The 6,824-nt window shown below is 62.6% G+C and overlaps 1 non-coding gene across 1 annotated transcript; it reads right to left on the reverse strand.

The window, feature by feature from the left end:
* Positions 1 to 3,649: 3,649 nt before the first annotated feature.
* LOC131871116 (5S ribosomal RNA) lies at positions 3,650 to 3,768 on the reverse strand. Its single transcript, XR_009369394.1, has one exon. It is a non-coding gene; the product is annotated as a 5S ribosomal RNA (ribosomal RNA).
* Positions 3,769 to 6,824: the final 3,056 nt, after the last annotated feature.

The following is a 6,824-nucleotide window of genomic DNA, read 5'->3' on the forward strand; positions in this document are numbered from 1 at the left end:
CACCTCGCGTGCACCTTGGTGCGCACACCTTGGCTGGGTTGCGCGCCCTGGTGGGCACCATGGTGCGCACCAAGGAGCGCTCCGAAGTGTGCTCCAAGGTGCGGCGTGCACGAAGTCGGAGCCCGGTTTGCCCCGGGTGCGCACCTCGCGTGCACCTTCGCCGCGGTGGGCACCATGGCGTGCACGAAGTCGGAGCCCGGTTTGCCCCGGGTGCGCACCTCGCGTGCACCTTCGCCGGGGTGGGCACCTTGGTGTGCAGACCTTGGCTGGGTTGCGCGCCCTGGTGGGCACCATGGTGCGCACCAAGGAGCGCTCCGAAGTGTGCTCCAAGGTGCGGCCTGCACGAAGTCGGAGCCCGGTTTGCCCCGGGTGTGCACCTCGGGTGGGCACCTTGGTGCGCATGCCTTGCCTGGGCTGCGCACCAGGGCGGGCTCAAGATGGCACCCGCGTTCCTTTTTTTTCACTATCTTTCAAAACGGAAATTTTAAAATCTCATTTTTTTTTGCCTTTTTCTGGAAATTAGTGAAGGCAGCGCATCAAAGGTGCGCACCTCGCTGCCCACCACGGTGCGCAACGCCGGTGGGCACCCGGGAGTGCTTCGAAGTGTGCTCCAAGGTGCTGCGTGCACGTTGTCGGAGCCCGGTTTGCCCCGGGTGCGCACCTCGCGTGCACCTTCGTCGGGGTGGGCACCTTGGCTGGGTTTGCCCCGGCTGCGCTCCGAAGCGGGGTTATTGGAGCGCCGCCTCTTTTTTTGTCGGAGCGTTTGGTGGGGTTTCTCGCATTGGCTCTTCCGAGGCCCGGTTGCCACCCTGGCGCGCACGAAGTCGGAAGTAGGGTTAATTGCCCGGGTGCGCACCTTTGCCAGGGTGGGCACCTTACCTGGGCTGCGCACCAGGGCGGGCTCAAGATGGCACGCGCGTTCCGTTTTTTTCACTATCTTTCAAAACGGAAATTTTAAAATCTCCTTTTTTTTTTGCCTTTTCTGGAAATTAGTGAAGGCAGCGCATCAAAGGTGCGCACCTCGCTGCCCACCTTGGTGTGCTCTGAGGTGCGCACCCGGGAGCGCTACGAAGTGTGCTCCAAGGTGCGGCGTGCACGTTGTCGGAGCCCGGTTTGCCCCGGGTGCGCACCTCGCCTGCACCTTGGCCGGGGTGGGCACCTTGGCTGGGTTTGCCCAGGGTGCGCTCCGAAGCGGGGTTACTGGAGCGCCCCCTCTTTTTTTGTCAGAGCGTTTGGTGGGGTTTCTCGCATTGGCTCTTCCCAGGCCCGGTTGTTGGGTGCGCTCCCACCCTGGCGCGCGCGAAGTTGGAAGTTGGGTTAATTGCCCGGGCGCGCACCTTCGCCAGGGTGGGCACCTTGGTGCGCACACCTTGGCTGGGCTGCGCACCAGGGCGGGCTCAAGATGGCACCAGCATTCCCTTTTTCTCACTATCTTTCAAAACGGAAATTTTAAAATCTCGTTTTTTTTTTGCCTTTTATGGAAATTAGTGAAGGCATCGCATCAAAGGTGCGCACCTCGCTGCCCACCTTGGTGTGCTCCGAGGTGCCCACCACGGTGCGCAACGCCGGTGCGAACCCGGGAGCGCCCCGATGTGTGCTCCAAGGTGCGGCGTGCACGAAGTCGGACCCCGGTTTGCCCCGGGTGCGCACCTCGCGTGCACCTTGGTGCGCACACCTTGGCTGGGTTGCGCGGCCTGGTGGGCACCATGGTGCGCACCAAGGAGCGCTCCGAAGTGTGCTCCAAGGTGCGGCGTGCACGAAGTCGGAGCCCGGTTTGCCCCGGGTACGCACCTCGCGTGCACCTTCGCCGGGGTGGGCACCTCGGCTGGGTTGCGCGCCCTGGTGCGCACCAAGGAGCGCTCCGAAGTGTGCTCCAAGGTGCGGCGTGCACGAAGTCGGAGCCCGGTTTGCCCCGGGTGCGCACCTCGCGTGCACCTTCGGCGGGGTTGCGCGCCCTGGTGGGCACCATGGTGCGCACCAAGGAGCGCTCCGAAGTGTGCTCCAAGGTGCGGCGTGCACGAAGTCGGAGCCCGGTTTGCCCCGGGTGCGCACCTCGCGTGCACCTTCGGCGGGGTTGCGCGCCCTGGTGGGCACCATGGTGCGCACCAAGGAGCGCTCCGAAGTGTGCTCCAAGGTGCGGCGTGCACGAAGTCGGAGCCCGGTTTGCCCCGGGTGCGCACCTCGCGTGCACCTTCGCCGCGGTGGGCACCATGGCGTGCACGAAGTCGGAGCCCGGTTTGCCCCGGGTGCGCACCTCGCGTGCACCTTCGCCGGGGTGGGCACCTCGGCTGGGTTGCGCGCCCTGGTGCGCACCAAGGAGCGCTCCGAAGTGTGCTCCAAGGTGCGGCGTGCACGAAGTCGGAGCCCGGTTTGCCCCGGGTGCGCACCTCGCGTGCACCTTCGCCAGGGTGGGCACCTCGGTGCGCACACCTTCTCAATGTTTTCTTGCCTTTTCTGGAAATTGGTGAAGGCAGCGCATCAAAGGTGCGCACCTCGGTGTGCTCCGAGGTGCGAACCCGAGAGCGCTCCGAGGTGCCCACGAAGTCGAAAGTCGGGTTAATTGCATTGTTTTCCCCGGGTGCGCTCCGAGGTGCGCAACATCGGCGCGCACCAAGGAGGGCTCCGAAGTGTGCTCCAAGGTGCGCACGATGGCGTGCACCTCTGGTGCGCACGATTCGGAGCTCGGTTTGACCGGGGTGCGCACACCTTGGCTGGGTTGCGCACCTTTTGTGCGCTCCAAGGTGCGCACGAAGTCGGAGCTCGGTTTGCCCCGGGTGCGCACCTTCGCCAGGGTGCGCACCTTGATGCGCACGCCTTGGCTGGGCTGCGCACCTTGGTGGGCGCCATGGTGCGCACCTTTCGTGCGCTCCAAGGTGCGCACGAAGTCGGAGCTCGGTTTGCCCCGGGTGCGCACCTTGGTGGGCGCCATGGTGCACTCCGAGGTGCCCAAGATTGGTGCGCACCAAGGAGCGCTCCGAAGTGCGCTCCAAGGTGCGCGCGAAGTCGAAAGTTGGGTTAATTGTCCGGTTTGCCTCGGGTGCGCACCTTGCGTGCACCTTCGCCAGGGTGGGCGCCTTGGTGCGCACACCTTGGCTGGGCTGCGCACACCTTGGCACCCGCGTTTCCTTCATTTTAAATTTTTTTTTTTTACAATCTCTCAAGTGGGAAATTCTATAATCTCAACTTTTTTTGCCTTTTCAGGAAACTTTTGAATGGAGCGCATCATTGGTGCGCTCCGAAGTGTGCTCCAAAGCTCTCTCCAGCTGCGTGCACCTGCCCCGGCCGCGCACCCGGCCCCGCCCAGCTTCGCTCACCTGTCCCGGGCGTCTGGTGCGGAACCTTAGAGTAAGAAACATCACCGTGCACCTTGGCCAACGTGCGCGACTCGACCGAGCGCGCACTGGCCGAGGTGCACACCGATTTCACCTGGGTGCGCGCGCAGCACCTCGGGCGCACCGGGGTGCGCGCACAACGCCCGGGTTGCACCGTGGCCTGTGTGCTCGGGGCGCCTCGGGTGCGCGCTCGGTGTCGCCCCCGCGCGCGCGGTAGTGCGGGCAGCGCACCCCGGCCCGGCCCGGCCCCGACGAGAACGCAAACGGGCAAAAGGTTTATTCAAATAGCATTGCGATGCCCGGCGAAAAACTAAAAAAGGGTGCAACACCGGGACTTCCCGGGAGGTCACCCATCCCAGTACTACTCCGGCCCAAGCGCGCTTAACTGCGGAGTTCTGATGGGATCCGGTGCACTAACGCTGGTATGATCGCACCCGTTATGAGCTTGTCGCAGTGTGTACTTAGCAAACCGCGACCCACGTGCGAATCCACCCCGGCCACCCACCCCCGTCGAGGTGCACACCCTCCCTCGCGAAGTGCGCCCCGTTCGCCAAGTGTGAGCCCTGCCCGGGTGCGCGCACCTTGCTAGGGCGTCGGGTGTGCACCCGGCCCGGCCTACGTGCGTGCACCTGTAGGGGGCGTCGTGTGCGTGCAGTGTCCCGTCTGCAACGCGGTGCCCACACACCACCTCGGGCGCAACGACCTGCGCTCACATGTGGGCCGAGTGCACCTTGGTGCATGTTCGGGGCGCCTCGGGTGCACGCTCGATCTTGCCCCGGTGCACCAAGGCGCTCGGTTTGCCCCGGGTGCGCACTTGGTGCAAGGTGGGCACCCAAAATAGGGATCAAGCACCAAAACACAAGTTTCGGGATGCAAAATGGGACCCAAGGACCACAAATGCGTTCCAAGACCCATGATGGGTCCACGAGAACAAAAATGTGTTCCGAGACTTAATAAACAAATATTGGGTTTTAGGAGAAGAAACATGCTCTGATGCCCAAAACGAGAATCGACCCCGAAAAGGCCACAGGCCAAAAGTGGGATGCGAGACAAAAAAAAATGGGACCCGAGGACCAAAATTGGGTTCCCAGGTCGAAGACAGGGCAACCGGACAAGAAACGACCTCTAAGGCTCGAAATGAGTCCCGACGACTAAAACTTGACAAGAAGCACCCATCAGGCACCCAACTCGACACCCATGGGATGCCGACCCACCCGGGCTTCCACCTAGCACACCTTGGCACCCACCCACCCTCGCACCCAACCTCGCACCCAACTTAGCACCTTTGAACCCACATTGGCACTCACCCTGACCCTGGCACCTTGGAACCCACATTGGCACTCACCTTGACCCTGGCACCCACCTTTGCACTCACCTTGGGACCCACCCTGGCTCCCACCTCGGCACCCACCCAGACACCCACCTTGGTTCCTTGGCACCCACCTTGGATCCTTGGCACCCACCCCGACACCCACCTTGGCACGCAACTTGGCTACTTGCCACCCACCTTGGCTCCTTGACGCCCACCCCGACAACCACCCCGTGACCTACCCTGGCTAGGGTTGGTGCACACCCACCCTGGTGCCCACCTTGGCACCCACCCTATGACCCACCTTGGCACGCACCTTAGTACCCACCCCGTTACCCACCCTAGGACCCACCCCGTGACCCACCTTGGCCAGGGTGGGTGCCTTGGTGCGCACAACTTGCCTGGGCTGCACACCAGGGCGGGCTCAAGATGGCACCCGCGTTCCGTTTTTTTCACTATCTTTCAAAACGGAAATTTTAAAATCTCATTTTTTTCTTTTTTTTGCCTTTTCTGGAAATTAGTGAAGGCAGCGCATCAAAGGTGCGCAATGCTGGTGCGAACCCGGGAGCGCTCCGATGTGTGCTCCAAGGTGCGGCGTGCACGAAGTCCGAGCCCGGTTTGCCCCGGGTGCGCACCTCGCGTGCACCTTCGCCGGGGTGAGCACCTTGGCTGGGTTGCGCGCCCTGGTGCGTACCAAGGAGCGCTCTGAAGTGTGCTCCAAGGTGCGGCGTGCACGAAGTCGGAGCCCGGTTTGCCCCGGGTGTGCACCTCGGGTGCGCACCTCGCGTGCACCTTCGCTGCGGTGGGCACCTTGGCTGGGTTGCGCGCCTTGGTGGGCACCATGCAGTGCACGAAGTCGGAGCCCGGTTTGCCCCGGGCGCGCACCTCCGCCAGGGTGGGCACCTTGGTGCGCACAACTTGCCTGGGCTGCGCATCAGGAAGGGCTCAAGATGGCACCCGCGTTCCGTTTTTTTCACTATCTTTCAGAACGGAAATTTTAAAATATCGTTTTTTTTTGCCTTTTCTGGAAATTAGTGAAGGCAGCGCATCAAAGGTGCGCAACGCTGGTGCGAACCTGGGAGCGCTCCGATGTGTGCTCCAAGGTGCGGCGTGCACGAAGTCGGAGCCCGGTTTGCCTCGGGTGCGCCCTGGTGGGCACCATGGTGCGCACCAAGGAGCGCTCCGAAGTGTGCTCCAAGGTGCGGCCTGCACGAAGTCGGAGCCCGGTTTGCCCCGGGTGTGCACCTCGGGTGGGCACCTTGGTGCGCATGCCTTGCCTGGGCTGCGCACCAGGGCGGGCTCAAGATGGCACCCGCGTTCCTTTTTTTTCACTATCTTTCAAAACGGAAATTTTAAAATCTCATTTTTTTTTGCCTTTTTCTGGAAATTAGTGAAGGCAGCGCATCAAAGGTGCGCACCTCGCTGCCCACCACGGTGCGCAACGCCGGTGGGCACCCGGGAGTGCTTCGAAGTGTGCTCCAAGGTGCTGCGTGCACGTTGTCGGAGCCCGGTTTGCCCCGGGTGCGCACCTCGCGTGCACCTTCGTCGGGGTGGGCACCTTGGCTTGGTTTGCCCCGGCTGCGCTCCGAAGCGGGGTTATTGGAGCGCCGCCTCTTTTTTTGTCGGAGCGTTTGGTGGGGTTTCTCGCATTGGCTCTTCCGAGGCCCGGTTGCCACCCTGGCGCGCACGAAGTCGGAAGTAGGGTTAATTGCCCGGGTGCGCACCTTTGCCAGGGTGGCACCTTACCTGGGCTGCGCACCAGGGCGGGCTCAAGATGGCACGCGCGTTCCGTTTTTTTCACTATCTTTCAAAACGGAAATTTTAAAATCTCCTTTTTTTTTTGCCTTTTCTGGAAATTAGTGAAGGCAGCGCATCAAAGGTGCGCACCTCGCTGCCCACCTTGGTGTGCTCTGAGGTGCGCACCCGGGAGCGCTACGAAGTGTGCTCCAAGGTGCGGCGTGCACGTTGTCGGAGCCCGGTTTGCCCCGGGTGCGCACCTCGCCTGCACCTTGGCCGGGGTGGGCACCTTGGCTGGGTTTGCCCAGGGTGCGCTCCGAAGCGGGGTTACTGGAGCGCCCCCTCTTTTTTTGTCAGAGAGTTTGGTGGGGTTTCTCGCATTGGCTCTTCCCAGGCCCGGTTGTTGGGTGCGCTCCCACCCTGGCGCGCGCGAAGTTGGAAGTTGG

Source organism: Cryptomeria japonica, unplaced genomic scaffold, assembly GCF_030272615.1.
Source record: "Cryptomeria japonica unplaced genomic scaffold, Sugi_1.0 HiC_scaffold_371, whole genome shotgun sequence".
NCBI lineage: Eukaryota > Viridiplantae > Streptophyta > Pinopsida > Cupressales > Cupressaceae > Cryptomeria > Cryptomeria japonica.